The sequence below is a fragment of the Bubalus bubalis genome, chromosome 3, assembly GCF_019923935.1.
Source record: "Bubalus bubalis isolate 160015118507 breed Murrah chromosome 3, NDDB_SH_1, whole genome shotgun sequence".
Taxonomy (NCBI): domain Eukaryota; kingdom Metazoa; phylum Chordata; class Mammalia; order Artiodactyla; family Bovidae; genus Bubalus; species Bubalus bubalis.
This window is the reverse complement of record NC_059159.1, coordinates 169,821,140-169,843,318: the sequence shown is the minus strand read 5'-3', so window position 1 is coordinate 169,843,318 and position 22,179 is coordinate 169,821,140.

Below are 22,179 nucleotides of genomic sequence, written 5' to 3'. Positions count from 1 at the left end.
AACACTTCCTTTCAGTAGCATTCACATAAAGCATAAGGCAGGAGGCAGATGGGAACCCTAAGTCCCGCTCCAAGCTGCTGCAGGCCGAGGCAACACTCGAGATCAAGCCCACCCTTCAGCTGCCGACTTCCACCTCCAAACACACACACACATTCTCCCCACCATTTTGGCCATGTCTTCTTCACTACTGCATTTAACATATAAGAATGGCAGTGCCCAAAGGAAGGAAGTTTCTTTTTCTGAAATTGAAGGAAAAACAGTTGCTTTGACTTGAAAAGTCCAATTTCTTACTGAGTTATTCTCCTTCTCTCCAGTTAATATAAAAAAAAGAACTCCCAGTTACTATAAAAAAGAGAAACACTAAAGAATACAGATAATTTTCAAGGTGTGGGGTAAGGTCTTACAACTATGAGACTGAAGATGTCTGAGGGATGATCCTTTTAGAGTTTCCTTGTAGAATATCAGCTTTTCTGAAACGATCAGAAAAGTGTCTCTGTCTAAATGGTGACTTCTGCTGATTGAATGATAATAATTACAAAATATAAAAACCAGCCCCCCATATTTCATTACTGTATTTTAGCACTTCTCCCTTAATTATCAAAATAATATATACTCAACACATGAACATTAAGAGGCCAAAATGCAAAAAATATACTGTCTTTAACACATGAGCCTCTCGGTTCACACGCTGGCGCCTCTATAGTCTTTGTACTCTGGGTACTGTTTTTTTTTTTTTAACATTTATTATTATAAGTAATATTTTACTTAACAATATGTTGTGGACTCCATATAATGTTAATATTCTTCTAAAGCCTTTACTGTTGTTGTTATATGAGTGGTGTATATTAATGATAGAGTGATTAGAACATGCAAAGAAGGGAACCATCACCAAGAGTCCTACCATCAAGGCAGTGATGGCTTCTCTGGAAAAAGTGTGGTCCATTCTTCCAGGTTTATTATAAAATGACTCTCATGTCTGCAGACCATTCTGCTATGTGAATGTATTTTAATTCATTTACAAATTCCCTTTCATTGAGTATTTAGTGTTTTTTTTTTTTTTTATTTTTCTGATCAATAATACCTCTGTGATTATCCTCTTTATGAATATCCTGTATGTGTTCTTTTTCCAAGAATTTGTTTTCTAGCTAAATTCCTAAAAAGTGGAAATGTTTGTTAATGATACATGCATTTTTTAAGCTGCCTCTTGGTAGGCATTCTCATATTTGTTTTCTAAGTTCTTTCAGATTTATTATATCATTTGATTCTCTCAATTGTGCCATGAGGGTGGCAAGTGAGACATCATTTTCCTCCTTCACAAGTGGGAAGACTGAGATTCAGAGAGCTCTGCCCAGATCATACTACCCTTCAGTGGCAAAGCCTGGCATGTAGTCTAGGTCCTTTGTCTCCAATTCATATTTAAACACAGATGTGCTGCTGATGGAGTAAAGATCCAATTTTAATCCTAAAAGGAAAACATGGCGTAATAAGATAGCTATGTTTATCATCTACCTATTCTGCACTATTCAATGATTTTAGATACATGATCTCGTATAATCCTCACAGTAAATTTGTGTGATTGTTGTATTGTCTCCTTCACAGGCTATAGGACTGAGGATTAGTGAGGCTAAGTAATTCCTTCAAAGACAAAGAACAGGTGGAGGCAGGATTTTGACTCCAATTGTGAAATCCGTGCCTTTCTCTATGCACCATGCTATGGCCCTTAAGGACAAGATTCCAGCCTAAATCGATTTCCTTCAGTTAAAGCCAATGTCTGAATGAGACTTTCTTCCACTAAAATTTGAGAGAAGAGAAAGAGATGTGTAGAGTCAGGTTCTTTTTAGAGTCAGACACAGAATTAGTCAAGGTTGAAAAGGCAAGCCCTAAACCCACAAGATCACCCAACTGCTTGCATCAGAGAGCAAGAGAAAAGGAAAGGGACTTGGGGAACAGATGCGTGAAGTGCGGGAAGTGTCGTGCTCATCAACGTGTAACCACCAGCTTCATAAGGGGCTGGTGGAGGGTTCACTTGCAACGCTTACAAACCTCCTGGGTGCAGATCTCCCACACAAAGTCTGCTTTCAACCTACCCACTGATCTTGTAACACCATGAAGAGTGATTTTGTTCAACTTTCATGATTGAAACTCTACTGGGTCTTAGAGGTACAAGTATAGAAAGGAATATGGCATTCATTGCAATAAAATTAACAAGCAATTCTTGAACCTTTACTTTATTTCAGGAGGTAGGCTAAGCATTAGGATTACAAAGTTAAACCAGACAGAGCCGTGATCTAAAAATCCTCTCCAGCTATTAGTGAGAAAGACATGTAAACAATTTAATGTAATATATGAGTAGCAATAGCAGCATATCCTAGGAACAATGACACTATATTAGCATATTAAAGTGATCAGCTTCACTCAAGTAGGCCATCTGATTCTTCTGCACTTTTCATTTATAAACTTTGCCCCTTTTTGATAATACTCATTCCACAGCAATCAAGAAAATTGTAAATAATTTGCATTGAATAAGTGTTCTACACATTCAAAGGTGTCTTATGTCTCAAGTGATAGGGTTTCCTCTGCCTCTCCACTTCTATGGACAAACATGCAACGTAATGACATTCTCAGTGGCTCTTCTAACTGCATTAAGTTTGTAGATGAAGATTGGAACTATTTTTGGAAACTTAAAAAAATTACCAAGGGAGGCACTTTCATCATTTATTCATATGCAGGCTCTTTATTTTTTATTTATTAATGAAGTTTAGAAAGTGGTTCTTGTAGAGCATCAAGTGGCTTTCTTATAAAAGTAAAATATGACTAATCCAGGCTCTAATGGTTCTTCCCACCCTAGTGTTCAACTTCGGAATAAACAGTTCTCCTGAGAGTCACAACATACAGGGATCATTTCTGTGCCTCTGGTACTAACAGACTGAACGAAGGCAACAACAGGAAGGCACAGGGCTAAGACAATTAGCAGAGCACTAAGTGTTTCATTTATCTGGAAAAAAAAATCAGTGCGTGTATTTCTCATTCACTGAAGCTATTCAACAATGGTAACAATCATCTCATAGGAATTTTTTAGAAAGACTTCAAGGACTGGAGGTTGAGCACTTGGGTTGAAATAGGTCACTGTTTCCCAAACTGCATTCTAGAAACTGGAAAAACAGTTAAGAGTTGGGGCATAGGAAAAAAAAAATAGTCAAATAAGTTTAGGAAACACTGTATTATATAACTCCTTCTTGGCGATATTTAAATTTAATAAGGGATCTGAAAAGTTCTACAGCTAAGAAAATAGTTTAGCTTTGATTTGCTCAGAATTTCCCAAGTGTAGTTTCAGGAACTTATAAGAGAAGAGGGCACTATTAATTTATGATATAAACATGCATCATACAAAGCACCGAGTTTGGACAACTGTGAGCTGGAATATTGAGGTTTATTCTAACACTAATGTTCTGTCTTTGTCAATTTCACATCCTAGTAAGACAATGGCTTGACCAGATTAATGTCACCTATAACCAGAGATAATTTATTAATGATGCTGTCCAGCCTGTCTCCTTTGTTTACTTAGTTAGTTCAGCTCATTGTTTAGGTCACTATGAAACCATTGTTTCTTCAGAGAAACAATTTTTTTGACCCTTTGCCACCTTTTGAGGATAATTATTAGGAGGATAATTATTATTAATTTGTGTTATCTGATTAATATATTTTCCCCACTTGTATGCTGAAAACACTACGAAGAAATAGTTTATTTTTGCTGAAAGTTGCATTCACCACAGCTCCTAGGATGCCTGTGACATGGTGGTTGTTTAATAAGTATCTGTCAAATGCTTAAGGAAAAAAAGACCTCATAGAAGTCTAAAGATCCCTTCCCTAAGATTATATAAATTCATTCTCGTGCAAAAGATTTTGTTAATGACTTAGATGAAGGCTAAAAGATGTGTTTATCATTTTAGTAATTGGCACAATGTTTGGTAAGTAGGTATGGAATGATCAAAGAGGGAATAAAACAAGTCTCATCAGGCTGAGTCAATGGACTGAATCCCTAAATCTGGCCTTTAATAGGAATAAATGGTTGGCCTGCAAAAATCCCCATGGAAATTACAGTATGGGAAAGACGGCTTAACAGCATGAGACATTTTCTTATAGAACAAAGCAAACACATACATGCACATATACATACACGTTTCATTGGTAGTTCAGCAGGCATCATGAGTGAGATGCTGATATTGCTGAGGCAAATATATGTAGATTTAGACTGCATTAAGATGATATAATGGAGAAGGCAATGGCCACCCACTCCAGTACTCTTGCCTGGAAAATCCCATGGATGGAGGAGCCTGGTAGGCTGCAGTCCATGGGCTCGCTAAGAGTCGGGCACGACTGAGCTACTTCACTTTCACTTTTCACTTTCATGCATTGGAGAAGGAAATGGCAACCCACTCCAGTGTTCTTGCCTGGAGAATCCCAGGGACGGAGGAGCCTGGTGGGCTGCTGTCTATGGGGTTGCACAGAATCGGACATGACTTGATCGACTTAGCAGCAGCAGCAAGATGATATTAACAGCAAGATTTGGAAAGACAGGGTTATAGCATAAGGCTTTGAAGTATAGGTTCTTAAGGCAGATTTTCAGGCTTTGAATCTTAGTTCTGCCACTCAGCAGCTGCATAACTCTGGGGAAGTGACTCAATCTTTCTGTGCCTTGGTTTTCTCATCTGTAAAATGAACACATCTCAAAGTTGCTGTAAAAAAAATAAGAGGTAATAGTCAAGGTTGCTTCCTGACCTGCATATAGGTTTCTCAAGAGATAGGTCAGGTGGTCTGGTATTCCCATTTCTTTCAGAATTTTCCACACTTTCTTGTGATCCACACAGTCAAAGGCTTTGCCACAGTCAATAAAGCAGAAATGGATGTTTTTCTGGAACTCTCTTGGTTTTTCGATGATCCAGCATTTATTGGCAATTTGATCTGTGGTTCCTCTGCCTTTTCTAAATCCAGCTTGAACATCTGGAAGTTTACAGTTCATGTATTGCTGAAGCCTGGCTTGGAGAATTTTGAGCATTACTTTACTAGCATGTGAGATGAGTGCAATTGTGTGGTAGTTTGAGCATTCTTTGGCATTGCCTTTCTTTGGGATTGGAATGAAAACTGACCTTTTCCAGTCCTGTGTCCACTGCTGAATTTTCCAAATTTGCTGGCATATTGAGTGCAGCACTTCCCCAGCATCATCTTTTAGGATTTGAAATAGCCCTACTGGAATTCCATCACCTCCACTAGCTTTGTTGGTAGTGATGCTTTCTAAGGCCCACTTGACTTCACATTCCAGGATGTCTGGCTCTAGGTGAGTGATCACACCATCGTGATTATCTGGATTGTGAAGATCTTTTTTGTACAGTTCTTCTGTGTATTCTTGCCACGTCTTCTTAATATTTTCTGCTTAAGCAACAGTTAGAACTGGATATGGAGCAATAGACTGGTTCCAAAAAGGAAAAGGAGTACATCAAGGCTGTATATTGTCACCCTGCTTATTTAACTTATATGCAGAGTACATCATGAGAAACGCTGGGCTGGAAGAAGCACAAGCTGGAATCAAGATTGCCAGGAGAAATATTAATAATTTCAGATATGCAAATGACACCACCCTTATGGCAGAAAGTGAAGAGGAACTGAAAAGCCTCTTGATAAAAGTGAAAGAGAAGAGTGAAAAAGTTGGCTTAAAGCTCAACATTCAGAAAACTAAGATGATGGCATCTGTCCCATCACTTCATGGGAAATAGATGGGAAAACAGCAGAAACAGTGCCAGATTTTATTTTTTAGGGCTCCAAAATCACTGAAGATGGTGATTGTAGCTATGAAATTAAAAGACACTTACTCCTTGGAAGGAAAGTTATGACCAACCTAGATAGCATATTGAAAAGCAGAGATGTTACTTTGCCAACAAAGGTCCATCTAGTCAAGGCTATGGTTTTTCCAGTGGTCATGTATGGATGTGAGAGTTGGACTGTGAAGAAAGCTGAGCGCCAAAGAATCGATGCTTTTGAATTGTGGTGTTGGAGAAGACTCTTGAGAATCCCTTGGACTGCAAGGAGATCCAACCAGTCCATCCTAAAGGAGATCAGTCCTGGGTGTCCATTGGAAGGACTGATGCTGAGGCTGAAACTCCAATTCTTTGGCCACCTGATGCAAAGAGCTGACTCATTGGAAAAGACCCTGATGCTGGGAGGGATTGGGGGCAGGAGGAGAAGGGGAGGACAGAGGATGAGATGGCTGGATGGCATCACTGACTTGATGGACGTGAGTCTGGGTGAACTCCGGGAGTTGGTGATGGACAGGGAGGCCTGGCGTGCTGCAGTTCATGGGGTCACAAAGAGTCGGACACGACTGAGCGACTGAACTGAACTGAATACTCAAGGTACTAAATCAGTTAGCTCTCAATGGTGGTTTAGTCACTAAATAGTGTCAGACTCTTGCGACCCCATGGACTGTAGCCCCCCAGGCTCCTCTCTCCATGGGATTCTACAGGCAAGAACACTGGAGGGGGTTGCCCTTTCCTTCTTCTAGCTCTCAATAAATCATAGCAATTATTGCAAGCTAAAATAGTGAGATTAATTATGACTATTGCAGCGGTTCTGTTTTGAGTTTTGCACAAGAAGTTTCAATAACAAGAGGATGAGAGGACAGCACAGTGTGTTTTTCAGCTCTGTGCAAGGCAGGGTCAAGTAGCCATGGACTGGAATTCCATTTACGCCTCTACTATTGCTTTGAGCTACACAAGTTGCTTAACCTGCCTCTGCCTCTACTTCCTTATCTCCTCTGGGTAACTGAAAGAAATGAACTAGTGGTACCTGAGCATCACCCAGTTTGGTCCACAGTAAGTGACCAAATGCACAGTAAGTGAGGATTTTAGAGAAGAACAAGATGGTTGAGCAAGGGAAGCCAAGCAAGAAGTCTAAGACAAGACAGACTCAAGGATGTGCTCAGGCTTTTAAAATATTTGAGAGGCTCAAATGAAAAGAAGACTAGAACTTTGGGTTTCAACAAATAGACATAAGCAACAGGGAGACACATTTTAAGATCAGTATAAAATTAAAAGAACGTTTGAGTAGTCATACAGTCCAAAAATAGAAATGGAGGCCGGAAAAGGTAGTAAGCTGTTCACTCCAAGGGTCATTTAAGCTTATTCTGCACAACAATGTGTAGGAGTCGAAGTAAATATTTAATGTTCCCCTGAACTCTGTGTTGATAGTTTATAACATTCCATTAACAGACACGTGTAAATGTTCCTTTGGGCAGAGACATCTGATTTATCTCAATGTGTGAAGACAGAGGCGTGGGGACAGGAAGACGAGGGAAGCTGATTGTGTTGCCTTAAAAAAAAATCTCAATCTCACTGTTTGTAACTCAGAAACACTTGTGTGAACAGCACAATTTTGGAACATCCCCACATATAATGCAGATGTTCTGATTCATCAGTGGTTTGGAAAATAGACACCAACTCATTGCCACAGGAGCTAATGCTTTAGAGCATCTTCCATTCTGAAAGTCTGCAAATCGCACTTGAAATGCCACACACTCTTAAGACGAGAGGGGGCAGCTATGCTTAAGAACATTAAATCTCCCTTTAATTTGAAAGGGAGATTTCTTTGACATTGAGGCAAAGGCAGGGGAAACCAAGGCAACAGAATGCAAATGTCAGGCCAGGATTTGCCCTGCACACAGGGTAAAAGACTTAGCATTCAAATGAAGAAAAATCAGTGGGCGGATGCTGGTAATGCTCTGCACTGAGATGTCTGATCATAACAATAAGCAAAATATAATACCAATATGTGTTGTTCTCTTAAGGGGCACCAGGCCCCATGCTAAGCATTTCACCACACTTACCTTACTTTTTTATCACAGATGAAATACATATGATTTCTCATAAGACACATAAAATTTTCAGTACAATTTTCAAGATGAGGATACTGAGATTTAGAGGGATGGAGTTGACCCAAATCATGAAATTGGACAGGGCACAGCCAAGATTCGATCACAGCCAGTAGATTTCAAAGACCATGTTCTCAACTTGATACCCTGCCATACCATATCTTGCTCTCTCAAAGTGCCTGTCCCATTCCTATTCATCCAGTTCCTTTGCAAATCCTCCTCTTCCCCACCAAAATGCATTCTACCTGATCGATTCTAAATTATTCTCTCTCCTCCAGATCAGCCCCCAAAGCACTGTGTGTATATGTGTACCACCGTTATGGCATTTAGGTCTGCTCTAAGTTAGTTGGGACCCTAGCTAGTGATAATTTCTGCCACCAACCAAATGACGAATGTTTACATAGTCTTCTGTGTCACTTCTGCAAGGCCAAGTACATAGAAATGGTACTAGTGCATAGAAAAATACACAGAAATACTATTATTACAGCATATAAATATTAGCTAATATATGTGTCAGATACTACTCTCAGCAACTTTTATGCACTAATTAATTTAACAGTACAAGAAACTGATGCAGTAGAGATAATCACCACATCCACTGTACAGAATGTTAAAATACCTTAGATACTTAATTATATGAACATGTCTTTTCTTATCCTTATAAATTGCTACAATTTTAGTTTACGTTTGCTCACCTCTTGCCTTCTGCGTCTTCTAAACCATCGTTTACAAGGCTCCTATGATTATCTTGTGAAAGCTGAGGGGAACCAGCCCATTCCCCGGTGGCCTCATTTCCTGCAGGACAGAGTCCAGACCCCTGTTTATCAAACCAGTTCTTCCTAAACTGGCCTCAGTCTCTCTTGCATCTGTATTTTCCTCTCTCCCCCATTTACTCTATGCCCTAAGTGACCTGGAAAGACCATATATCTGAGCCAGTTCTAATTGTGCCCCTCATTCTAAAATGTCCTTTCCTCAGCCTTCAGAATGAGAGAAAATAATAGCAAATGACAATGAATTAATCTCAAAAATATACAAGGACCTCATGCAGCTCAATTCCAGAAAAATAAATGACCCAATCAAAAAATGGGCCAAGGAACTAAACAGACATTTCTCCAAAGAAGACATACAGATGGCTAACAAACACATGAAAAGATGCTCATCACTCATTAACAGAGAAATGCAAATCAAAACCACAATGAGGTACCATTTCACACCAGTCAGAATGGCTGCTGTCAAAAAGTCTACAAACAATAAATGCTGGAGAGGGTGTGGAGAAAAGGGAACCCTTTTACACTGTTGGTGGGAATGCAAACTAGTACAGCCACTATGGAGAACAGTGTGGAGATTCCTTAAAAAACTGGAAATAGAACTGCCATATGACCCAGCAATCCCACTGCTGGACACAAATACCGAGGAAACCAGAATTGAAAGAGACACGTGTACCCCAATATTCATTGTAGCACTGTTTAAAATAGCCAGGACATGGAAGCAACCTAGATGCCCATCAGCAGATGAATGGATAAGAAAGCTGTGGTACATATACACAATGAAGTATTATTCAGCCATTAAAAAGAATGCATTTGAATCAGTTCTAATGAGGTGGATGAAACTGGAGCCTATTATACAGAGTGAAGTAAGCCAGAAAGAAAAACACCAATACAGTATACTAATGCATATATATGGAATTTAGAAAGATGGTAATGATGACCCTATATCCAAGATAGCAAAAGGGACACAGATGTATAGAACAGTCTTTTGGACTCTGTGGGAGAAGGCGAGGGTGGGATGATTTGTGAGAATAGCATTGAAACATGTATATTATCGTATGTGAAACAGATCACCAGTCCAGGTTCGATGCATGAGACAGGGTGCTCGGGGCTGGTGCACTGGGATGACCCTGAGGGATGGGATGGGGAGGGAGGTGGGAGGGGTGTTCAGGATGGGGAACATATGTACACCCATGGCTGATTCATGTCAATGTGTGGCAATAACCCCGTACAATATTGTTAAGTAATTAGCCTCCAATTAAAATAAGTAAATTAATTAAAAAAATAAATTAAATGTCCTTTCCTGAGCTTATCTACTTAAAAAAAAAAAAGGAATCTTCCATGGCAACCCTGATCACACCCAAGGACACTACCATCATCTCCAGTCTGGATGACTGAAATAGTCTCTTGCCTGACTGTCCTGTTTTCACTCTAGACCCTGTCCTCCCAAAGGGTTCCCAAAAAGAGCCTAGGAGAACTTTTTTTAAAAAAGAAATCCCATCTTGTCACTGCCCAGCTCAAACTCTAAACTGACTTTTCATAATACTCAGAATAATATATATAAACCCACTACCTTCCCTCTGAGCTTCTACACGGTCTGGCTAATGCCTTCTATTTTAACTCTTCTTTTCTTTACACTTTCACTATGCTGGCCTTCTTTCTGTCTTAAGACCATGACTCATTCATTGCTCACCCATCCACGCCTTAGTAGTCTTGTATTTATTCTCTGTGGTATTGCAATTAATAGTAAGAAATATATATTTGGTCTCCATCCTCAAGGAAGCTCAGAGCACAGACCTCAGAAAATCCTAAAGGAAGACAGCGTTAAATGTGTTTTGGTTATGTTAATAAGGTGAGTTTTCGGAAAAGACCTAGTGACTGAACAACAACAATGATGTGGTGGGTGCCAGTGGAGCCGAACAGGTTGGAGCCAGTGTGTGAGAACCAAGTCTTGCTGCTGGGGTCTGAATCAGGGGTGGAAGCACAGTTCTGCAGGACTGAGCTCCTAACCTATGGGATCTGATGCTATCTCCAGGTACTGTCAGAATTGAGCTAAGTTGTAGGATATCCAGCTAGTGTCTGAGCATTGCCAGCTGGTTTGAGGGAACCCCCTGCTCCCTGTCGGAACTGGCAGCAGAACCCTATCTTCCCCTGCCTGGATTCTCAGATGGGTCTTTCCCAGACTTTCTTTATATCTCTGTTCAAATGTCACCTTTTCGGACAGACCCTTGTTGGCTTCCTTATTTTGAGTGTGCCCTGATCTTCCTTACAATCACTAACCCCTTCCCTTCCCTTCCCTTTTCCCATAACCTCTCTGCCCTATGAAGCCACAGCATGTATTAATCTGTGTACGTCTTTATAGACTGCCTCACCACTACAAAAGTCTAAGGGCTATTAGCTTCAGGGATTTGTAGTATGTTGTAATTTGTTTTTTTCTTAGTGGACAACGTGAGGCAAAAAATAAATATTTGTTAAAAGAATTAAAGCTGTTCTGTGGCATTTTCCCCTTAACCTTAAGAGAAATTATGTGTTATTACTTGTTCCCCCCCAGTGGATATTCCTCATAACAATTTTTTATGATTTGCCATTACAAGGACCCACTATTGTTTTATTTATTTTATTCACTTGTATCCCCATTTCCTTCCCCACATTATAGGTGATTAATGTGTTTAACCTAGTACCCTAGTAACCTAGTTTTTGTTTATTATTTTGTAGTTAATATGGTTTTAATGTATGTAAATGAAAAGTTGGGCTTCCCTGGTGGCTAAGATGGTGAAGAATCTGCCTTCAATGCAGGAGACCCGGGTTTGATCCCTGGGTCAGAAAGATTCCTTGGAGAAGGTGCATTGCAACCCACTCCAGTATTCTTGCCTGTACAATCCCATGGACAGAGGAGTGTGGCGGGCTATTGTCCGTAGGGTTGCAAAGAGTTGAATATGACTGTCTAACTAACACTCCTCCTCCTAAGTCGCTTCAGTCCTATCTAACTTTGTGTGACCTCATAGACAGCAGCCCACCAGGCTTCCCCGTCCCTGGGATTCTCCAGGCAAGAACACTGGAGTGGGTTGCCATTTCCTTCTCCAATGCATGAAAGTGAAAAGTGAAAGTGAAGTTGCTCAGTTGTGTCTGACTCTTAGCGACCCCATGGACTACAGCCCACCAGGCTCCTCCATCTATGGATTTTCCAGGCAAGAGTACTGGAGTAGGGTGCCATTGCCTTCTCCGGTCTAACTAACACACACATACATAAATGCCAAGTTGCATTTCTCCTTCTGTTTCTTCTGTATTCCAAACCCACACACGCTGCTGCTGTACATTTGGGATGCTATGTCACATGACCTTTTGATGGCCTGTGATGTGCGGCTGCCTACTGCTCCAAGTAGAGGCTCCTACGCTGCTTCCATCCAACCCTGCAACGAACACCCTCTTAGTCATCCCTTTATATACATGTATGGAGATTCCTTTTGAACATATACCCAGAGAAGTTTTGCAGAACAAGACTACCTCAACACTTAACTTGACTGGGTGTAACTTGGAATATTCTCCAGAATGCCTTACCCATGTGTTCTATGGCCAGCAATGCAATGATGGTATCATATCCCCATACCCCCTCAACATCTACCATTAGTGAGATTTCCAGTTCTTTTTCAGTGCTTTTCCTGCATTAAGGCACACAGCACACCACACTTCAGGCTATCAGGTCGCCATTTCTGTCATTCTTTTTTAGCCCGTGCTTCCTAAGGGTGGAATGACACAGTTGTTTTGTATTCCAGTCTAGTCAAATGCCTATCACGCAATGCGAACTTGATAAAAACATGTTGAATAAAAAATAAGCTATGTTGCATCACTTCACTCCATTTTCATTTAGAATATTTATTAACTTTAAAAATTCTATATGCCAACTGCTTTACTAGGTGATACAGGCATATTTTCTCTAGTTCTTGGAGGAAGTGTTTTCATTCCTATTTACAAATGAGGCAACTGAGACCAGGAAAGCTTAAATTACTGAGCTAAGGCTTTTCAGGGGATGTGTATGTACTGAACATAGAGTCTGAACCTGAGTCTGATACTGGCGTCAAAGCATCTCCTCTTTTTTCTACTTATTCCAGTTGACTCTTGTGGTAATGAGATAAATGAATTAAATGAAACTTGTTTCCATATTGTTATATGATATGTACCCCATTTCTCCCCCAAATATGTAACATCATGTTGTAACTACACCATAAACCACATCTCATTAACTCTGTAAGATATGGTGAGCACACATTCAGGACATATTTAAAGTCACTTGCATTTGGCATTTGGGAGAATATATGTGTATGTGTTTGTGTATATATTCTTCATATATATATATATATATTTTTTTTTCCCCCTGGAGAGTTCTTAAGGGATATCAATTTAACTAGCAATTCATCTGGACATAAAATCCTTGCTTATCTACAAGACATTAGAGGATTTGTGAAATGCCTGGTAGAAATATATTAAAGTCATGTGTAAGTGTTAATTCCTGGCTTTGTGCTAGACACTGGGCTAAATTCTGACACATGATGAGGAAGAAGCCAAACATAGTCTGATACTCCGTCACTCGCTGCAGGGTATGAGCATGTAGAAGAGAAGAAGCATCAGGGCAAATGTGAAAACATATAGGGGCACTTAACACATTCCTGTGGCCAGGGAGACTTTTGGAAGGAAATGATTGAGATAAATAGACAAGGGTGGAGGGAGGTGGAGGGGTGTGTGAAGAGAAGGGGAAAGAAAGTACAAAAGACTAGAAAGGAAACCACAGCTTGCATAGTCAAGGAAAGGAGAGCAATTGAACCTGGTTAGAGTATTGATTGCAAGGGGGAGGGCAAGAAATTAGAGTTAAAAGCTACAGGTATTTAAAAAAATCTATCAGTTAGCCAGTTGGCTGGGAGCAGTGGGCCAGGTTATGCAGGTCCATTGTGAGGTACCTGCAGTCTGTACATGACTGCAGTGGACAGCCACTGGATGGTCAGCAAAGCAGAGGGAAGATGTGATCCAATTTGCATTTTGGAAGATTTTCCTGGCTGCAGAAAGGTCAGATTATACAGATGAGATTAAGGATGGGAAATGATAATAGAGATAAAAAGACCACTCGGGAGGCATTTACAGGGATCCAGGTAAGTAAAAGTGACAGTGTGACAAGAACATAGATGTTAAAGGTGGAGATAACTGAACAAATAATTTGAAAGGAGGAAAAACCTAGAGACTGACTGGATGTGGGAGCAGGGAATCAAGGATGACACCAAGGTCTCAGTGTCAATCCCCTGATAGACCTCAGAATATAGATTCCATTCCCTGACTCAGTGGTGAGCGTTCTGCAGCAAGCACTTCATCTAACTGATTTCTAGGAGAACAAAGAGCAGCATGAACCCAGGACTGGAAAGGTGACAACATTAAATATTCTTGGACCACAGCTTTTAATTTCTTGTGGCACCCAAGTCCATAATGCCTGAACTTCTTAGTATTTGGTCCTGGTTCCCATTCCCTTCCAATTCAAACCAACGGAGCAAACGATGAGTAAAGCTGATCAGCCCATAGAAAGACCTAGCAAGGCAATCATTGGCAGAGAGTCTCCAGATCTTGGTCTTGGGCCTCTCCGTGGAGGGGCCTCCACTAGTCCCACCTTCTGGTCTCCCTCTAAGCCCATCTCACTCTCCCTGCAAAAGGAAGAATGGATTATTCCAATGGTGAATTTGAAAAGAGAAATGGTATGTATGGCTGAGATACACCTCACAATTTCATAGCTGCTCTGCAACTTCTCAAAAGCTCCAAAACGCTACATGTGGCTTCTCCAGATAAGATAGCTCAGATCAGCTCACAGTTTCTTGGAACAGGGTCTTTTTCAAAGCTTATGTCTAAATCTGGCATCACCTCTGCCCCATTTGAACCTTTTTGTATTTTCCCTCTTGTCTTCCATTTATACTTTCTTTCAAGCTTCTTTCTTTCTCCCTTTTCCATTTCTCACCCTCACCATTGTCTCACTTGTTTCTCCTTTAACTTGAAGCTCTGATTCCTTTTATTCAACAGAAAAGACATCATATTTTGTGATTAGTTAGAAAGCAGCCTTGTTCTTTAACTCTATCTCTCGTCTGCTCTCAGAAGAGATTAGAATAATTTCACATCTATTAATTAAACATGTTTGACTGTGTCATTCTAAATTACTTTGGAACCAGTGTTAATTTCTGAATAACTATCTAGTTTTGTAAATATGATTAATTGAGAAATATCATCCAAATATTTAAGGCCTTTATCTGGCAATTACATATCTTTTGTAGGTAATTGTTATTGCCTCCATATTTAAATCTTCTAACCCTGCCCAGTATCCAAATTAGCCTGTAGGAAATCCAAGATTTTCTGAAATGTTTCCTGGAATGCCCTCCCATCTTTGGGTTATTGTACACCTTTCACTACTCACAGAAAGGAATTTAAAACACACTTTTATAAGAAACTGGCCTTGATCAATGCTGCCCTAATCATTTTTATGCTGCACTGCTCCACACATATACATTCTACCCAAACACTTCACTAAAACATCTTCAGTTCAGTTCAGTTCAGTCACTCAGTCGTGTCTGACTCTTTGCGACCCCATGAATCGCAGCACACCAGGCCTCCCTGTCCATCACCAACTCCCGGAGTTCACTCAGACTCACGTCTATCAAGTCAGTGATGCCATCCAGCCATCTCATCCTCTGTTGTCCCCTTCTCCTCCTGCCCCCAATCCCTCCCAGCATCAGAGTCTTTTCAAATGAGTCAACATCTTAGACTTCTACTAAAAATCCCCTTTATCCTGAATTCATGAAACAAAATTGAAGATTTTCATCCCAGAAGATCTGGATCAGGAGTCTTTAAAGTCTGAGCCACAAGTGATGCAGGAATGATTATCACCCTCCACAGTTCAGAGAAGTAAACATGTGTTTGCTTTGCTTAACCCCACACTGATTTTACTACAGGTCACATGATGCTCTTGGCTTCAGTGGGTCTGTGTTGAGTGTTTGCCATCCTAAGAGCAGCATTTAGGAGCCACTAGGTATCACAGTTCCCTTTGGTCCCATCATTAGAAATGATGCAGAATAATAATAATGAAATATAAGAAACCATTTTGCATTTGTATCTTGTTAAATTATAACCATCTTACTTTTCTTCCAAGAATGATTTCTGCTCCAAAAGTGTCTATATTTCTACAAGTACTATATTTGTTATTTATTTTGCATCTTCCAATTCAACTCACTGAGCATTCTGTACTCAATAAGTGATCAATAAGTGCTTGTTAACTAAGTTGGCAGAAAATTTGAGTCTTTGGCATCTGCCCTTGCAAAGGAGAAACATTCCTAAGCCCAGAAAGTGTGAAAACAAGGAGTCCACAGAGAGGGGACATTTGGAACCGTGGCCAGTCACATGTTGTCATATTGCCTCAAAGTCCTGAACCCTGTGCTTAGGGAATAAGAGAGAAGATGATCCAACCTCTGTTCAAGGACAAATGGTTGCAGGGACTCCTCAGAGCAGCAGGCAGAAGAGAGGTGATGCGAGACAAAAGTTTGACCTCCTGGGAAATATTAGACGTTGGAAGCTACCTTCACTGTCTGGGCACACTAGCTCTGTCCAGAGACATCACTCTGGGGAATGCAAATGTGAGAAGATAAAACATCAGAACAACAGCTACCATAGCTGACTATTTTCATTGTGAGTTGCTAGGGTTCCCAAACTCATCGTGTGTAATTAAAGTAAGAACTGATGAAAGCTTTCATCATTAGAATTTCTACTACCATATGACATAATCCCTTGAGCCTTAGATGACAGTCTGCAAAAAAAGAATCCTGAGTTTTCAAACCACTTGTCCTGTGTAGCCTACCAAGAGCCACTTGGCATTACCTTCCACCACTCTATTCCATGTTCTAAACACTTCTGCCCGCGGCATTCCTTACGCTAGATGAAGCCCTCATCACCACATTTCTCATCTTTTTTTTTTTTTAATTTTAAATTTTATTTTATTTTTAAACTTTACATAACTGTATTAGTTTTGCCAAATATCAAAATGAATCTCATCTTTCAAGATCTGGCTTGAAACAAACAAAACAACTCTTTTCTTGAGGCCAGGCAGCAGAATATAAAGATTTTGGCCTGAACCTAAGAGAAAGATTTCTGGGATTCATAGCTCTGATGCTTTACTCAGTAACAATATAGCATTAGGCAAGTTACTTAGTCTCGCCAGGTCTCAGCTTTCAAGAGACAGGATATTATGTGGATACTAATATATACCCACCTCAGGAACATTGTGGGAAATAAATGATTATGTACGTATGCTATGTGTATGTACGTGTGTGTATGTACACACACGTTTGTATGTATAATAACATATATATAACAATATGCTACTTATTTATAATTTATCTGTAAATTTATTTTAAATTTAAATTTATTTGAATTTTAAATGTAACTAACTTTAAAATGTAATTTATTTAAATGTATAATGTTATAATTGTATATTATTTGTAATATATTATATGGGCTTCCCACATGGCTCAGTGGTAAAGAATCTGCCTGCCAATGCAGGAGACACATGGGAGATCACCTAGAATAGGAAATGGCAACGCAATCCAGTATTCTTGCCTGGAGAATTCCATGGACAGTGGAGCCTGGCAGGCTACAGTCAACGGAGCCGCAGAGTTGGACACAACTGAGCGACTGAGAGAGTACGTGTCCATGCCCACGCACACCCCCAACACGCAGACATATGGCAGTGCTTGACATTTGCATCTGACAGTTAGTAAATTCTGAAGGCAGTTGTCACGGCCCTTTAATTTCATATTTCTTTGCATTTCCATCATTTCCTCTTTCTCTTGCTCTCTTCCCCTCCCTCCACTATCTCTTTCTCTCTCTCCTATGCACCACTTCTCACATACATTATACTCAAGTGTAGCCCTGAAGTCTGTGGAACTGATAAATATCACCCAAGTAGCACTAATATGAAGGCCTCACTCTCAAAATGGGTCTTCAAAGGGGTGCCTCACATATGCACACAGAGTTGTCCAGGAGATGCACTCACCCCTATGTGCTGCCTTTCACGGCTTTTCTTTTCTGCTCCTACTCTTGAGTTATCGCTACTTTTACCTGCACTAGAAGAAGCTTTGCTTTCTGCTGCTATTTTCCACCAATGCAGTGTGGCCTTGTGTTGCTGACAGAAGGTGTGAGTTGAGAACAGATCCTGAAGGTCAGGGATAGGAGGAGAGAGCTCTTCTCAAGTTCTGCATCAAATTTTGGCTCCTTTTGATGTCTTAGTCTATTTAGGCTGCTGTAACAAAATACCAGGGTGGGTGGCTTATAAGCAATTTTTTTTTTTTTTTTAGTTCTGAAGGCTGGAAGCCCAAGATGAGGGTGCCCTATTCAGGGTCACAGAGTTCTTGTTATGTCCTCACAAAGCAGAAGGAGCTCTGTGGAGTCTCTTTATACGAGCCAGCACTAATTTCATTCATAAGTACTCCACTTTCATGACTTAAACACTTTCAAATACCCCACCTCCTAACACCATCTCACTAGACATTAGGATTTCAATAAATGAATTTGGGGAAGGATACAGATGCTTATAGCACCTGGTATTCAAAACACTAATGCTTTGTGTTTACTGCTACTGCTAAGTCGCTTCAGTCATGTCCGACTCTGTGCGACCCCATAGACGGCAGCCCACCAGGCTCCCCGGTCCCTGGGATTCTCCAGGCAAGAATACTGGAGTGGGTTGCCATTTCCTTCTCCAATGCATGACAGTGAAAAGTGAAAGTGAAGTCGCTCAGTTGTATCCGACTCTTAGGGACCCCATGGACTGCAGCCTACCAGGCTCCGCCATCCATGGGATTTTCCAGGCAAGAGTACTGGAGTGGGGGTGCCATTGCCTTCTCCAATGCTTTGTGTTTTGGGTAGCTCAAATTCTGGGGGACACCCATTTTCCATCACTTTCCGTGTTTTTTTACCCCATGGGTCTCTTCAGCTCTTTTTCAATTGAATTTTTCTTTATTTTCTCCTAACTACAAAATAAGAGACCTCAGACATGTAGCTAGAGATGGGTTCATGTTTATATAAATGCTGACCATTTATTATTAACATCATGTGTAGTTTTGAATACAGAACCAAGATAAGGAAATAATAAAAAGCAAAACTAGCACTGAAAAATATAAAATGTTATTTAACTTAGGAATATGCCAAGAGTAAGAATATTTCAAGAGTTTTTTATGTGCATCTATACATAAAGCTAACAGCAGAACAATGATCTGTAGTTTCAAAGCAACTCACACATTAAGATGTGATCTTCATCACAAACTTAGGAAGTAAGCAATTTTTATTTTATTTCCTCTTCCATGAGAAAACTGGTGATTAAAATTCCTCCTGGAAACTCCTCATAGTGGCCAAGTCTCTAAAATCATTAAGTAGTAGGGCTAGGAGTTGAACTTATTATCCGATCCAAAGTCTAAAATTTACCATCAAACATGCTAGCTCCCAAGATAGCAATTGCTCTCATTCTTATAACACTAAAATAATTTCCCATCTGTTTTATAATTTTATTTGTAACTCATAAAACTTGAATTTACATGATATGATCTTGACACAGTATTATATTCAAGGAAATATATATAGTGAAGCAATAATAGATAATTATGCAATTTAAAAGATTTACTAGAGGACCTTGAAGAGGATCAAAGGGAATATTTTTTCTTCCAGGATGCATAGATCTTATCTTTCTTATCCCATTTTCTTCCAATATTTTACCCCTGTCTTGGGTATATTTTAGCTCACCCCTACCTAAATTCATCATAATACCAGGAAATAATACCAGGATTTATATGAGGATTAATACCATAAAATGGGCCAATGAAGGCAAATTCACCTTAGGGGTTGAAATATATTAAGTAAATGAGTGGGGAAAGATATTTTTCTTACGGAGTTAGGGAAAGGAAAATGATAAGCATTTGCAATTTAATCTCTTATTTAAGCTCCCTAGGATGCCCCAACAACTTTGTTATGAGACAAGTGTGTCTGGCAGTATCACTGCTTTATTTTACAGAAGAGGAAACAAGTTCTTGAATGTAATAAGCAGAGGATGTCCTCCTACTGCAAAAATATAAAGACCTGAGTATATGCAAATATAGATTTGCAGACACATCCCCCATTACACCTCATTTCCCTGTCTGATTCTCCAGCACTTGCCTTTGATGCTCAGTCAGTTAAGGTCCAGGACACAGAGAGGAAGAAACAGATGCTTTGCTTATTTATCTGCCTTGTGATGTACACGGAGTCCTGAAATTATAGTTTCATCTTATGGCTGTGCCAACCTCCAATCTCAGGTATTAATCAAAGGCTGGCTAAATGACAGACTGCAGCTATGCTCAGGTCATAGCCCCAGAACTGCAACCCCCCGGGTGAGACTCTGCTTTGCAATTTATGGACAGAGAGATGAGGATCATCAGAGGAGAGCCAACAAATGCAAAATACCCTAAAGCCTCCAGAGGCCACCAGAAGTGCCATCCTCAAGCTTGACCACAGACTCTGAGCTACAGTTATTCTCATGACTTGTCAGTTACCACTCTTTGCTCTGGTTCAGATATGTCTTTCCTAAAAGTTTAGAGTTATAAAGCTAATAAGACAGGAACAGGCCTCTGACTCCATATAGGCATTTGCATTCAGATACTTAAGAAAGTAAACTTTCAGATTTTACTTTCAGAAGACGCTGCAGCCTTCTGCTCATATAAACTTCCTAGAACTACTGTGAGCTAGTAACATCCTCCCCCACTCCCATCATGATCTTCATACTGGCCTTTTTTCTGTCACTTGAGTATGTTTTCTCGGGGCATTTAACTGTAATTGTGTAACTGTTCCCTCTGCTTGAAGGCGACAGTTTCCTCCTGGTACTTTATACAACATCCTTGTCATCATATAGCTTTTTTTTTCTTGTTAATATTTATTCCTCTTAGTTTGCTCTCCAGCTTAGCTAAAGGACTCTGTTAAGACTGAGCCCTCCTAGGAAGCACATGTCAAGACAGAATTAAACACGCAAGAAATTTATCAAGGGATATGCTTCTGAGGAAAAATGGAGACGGATCCTCCCATGAAAAGCTGGAAAAATTATCACAGGAATACAGTTCTGACTCTGAAGGAAGGAGAGAGGGAAGGAAAGACGTTTGGATAAAAGCATCGTAAGCTGCTAAATTCTAAAGGAAGTTGCCATGGCCATAGGGGGAATACTTGGGCCAAAGTCGTGCGTCAGAGGATTCAAACATCTCCCAGTCCTAAGAAGGAATCCCTGCCAAGCTGAGTCACTGACCAGGACTAGCCCCAGGAAGCGTGGCCTCCGTGTAAATGTTGGAGGGCATCTGGAGATCTGAGCGGGGTTTTCTCATGGTTGCCATATGCCCCTTTTCCATCTTCATCCTATTCTTGCATTTTATTTTCTTTCTTGCACTGTTTGAAATTTTATTCTTATTATTCTTTTATCATGTGTCTCTCTCAATAGGCTGAAAATTCGATGAAGGTGGGAAAACATTGTTTATCTTCATGCCCAAAACTATGTGTCAGGTACATAGTAGGTAGTCAGTAAATTAATTTAACTTGCTAATGGCTGAGTCAATAGTTGATAAAAAGATCACTGAACCGATAACCATAAAGTATGCTCCTAACTGACCTTCTATGAGTTATTTCTGAAATCCTCTCTCACCTATTGTAACAATGTAGCCTCATCCCTTAACAGCTGTGTTTGTGCCTGTTGATCCAATTCAGACTCTACAACTCTTTAATTAGCCTTGTGAAAATGAGGCAAAATGTTACTTGCTCAGTCGTGCCCAACTCTTTGGATCCCCATGGACTGTAGCCTGTCAGATTCCTCTGTCCATAGAATTCTCCAGGCAAGAATACTTGAGTGGGTAGCCATTGCCTTCTCCAGGATATCTTCCTAACTCAGGGATCGAACCCAGGCCTCCTGCATTATAGGCAGAGTCTTTAATATCTGAGCCACAAGGGAAGCCCTTAATTAGCCTTGTTCGTACATTATCAGTTGAGTTCAGTTGCTCAGTCATGTCCGACTCTTTGCGACCCCAAAATCTCAGCATGCCAGGCCTCCCTGTCCATCACCAACTCCTGGAGTTCACTCAGACTCACGTCCATTGAGTCAGTGATGCCATTCAGCCATCTTATCCTCTGTCATCCCCTTCTACTCCTGCCCCCAATCCCTCCCAGCATCAGAGTCTTTTCCAATGAGTCAACTCTTCTCATGAGGTGGCCAAAGTACTGCAGTTTCAGCTTTAGCATCATTCCTTCCAAAGAAATCCCAGGGCTGATCTCCTTTAGAATGGACTGGTTGGATCTCCTTGCAGTCCAAGGGACTCTCAAGAGTCTTCTCCAACACCACAGTTCAAAAGCATCAATTCGTTGGTGCTCAGCCTTCTTCACAGTCCAACTCTCACATCCATACATGACCACAGGAAAAAC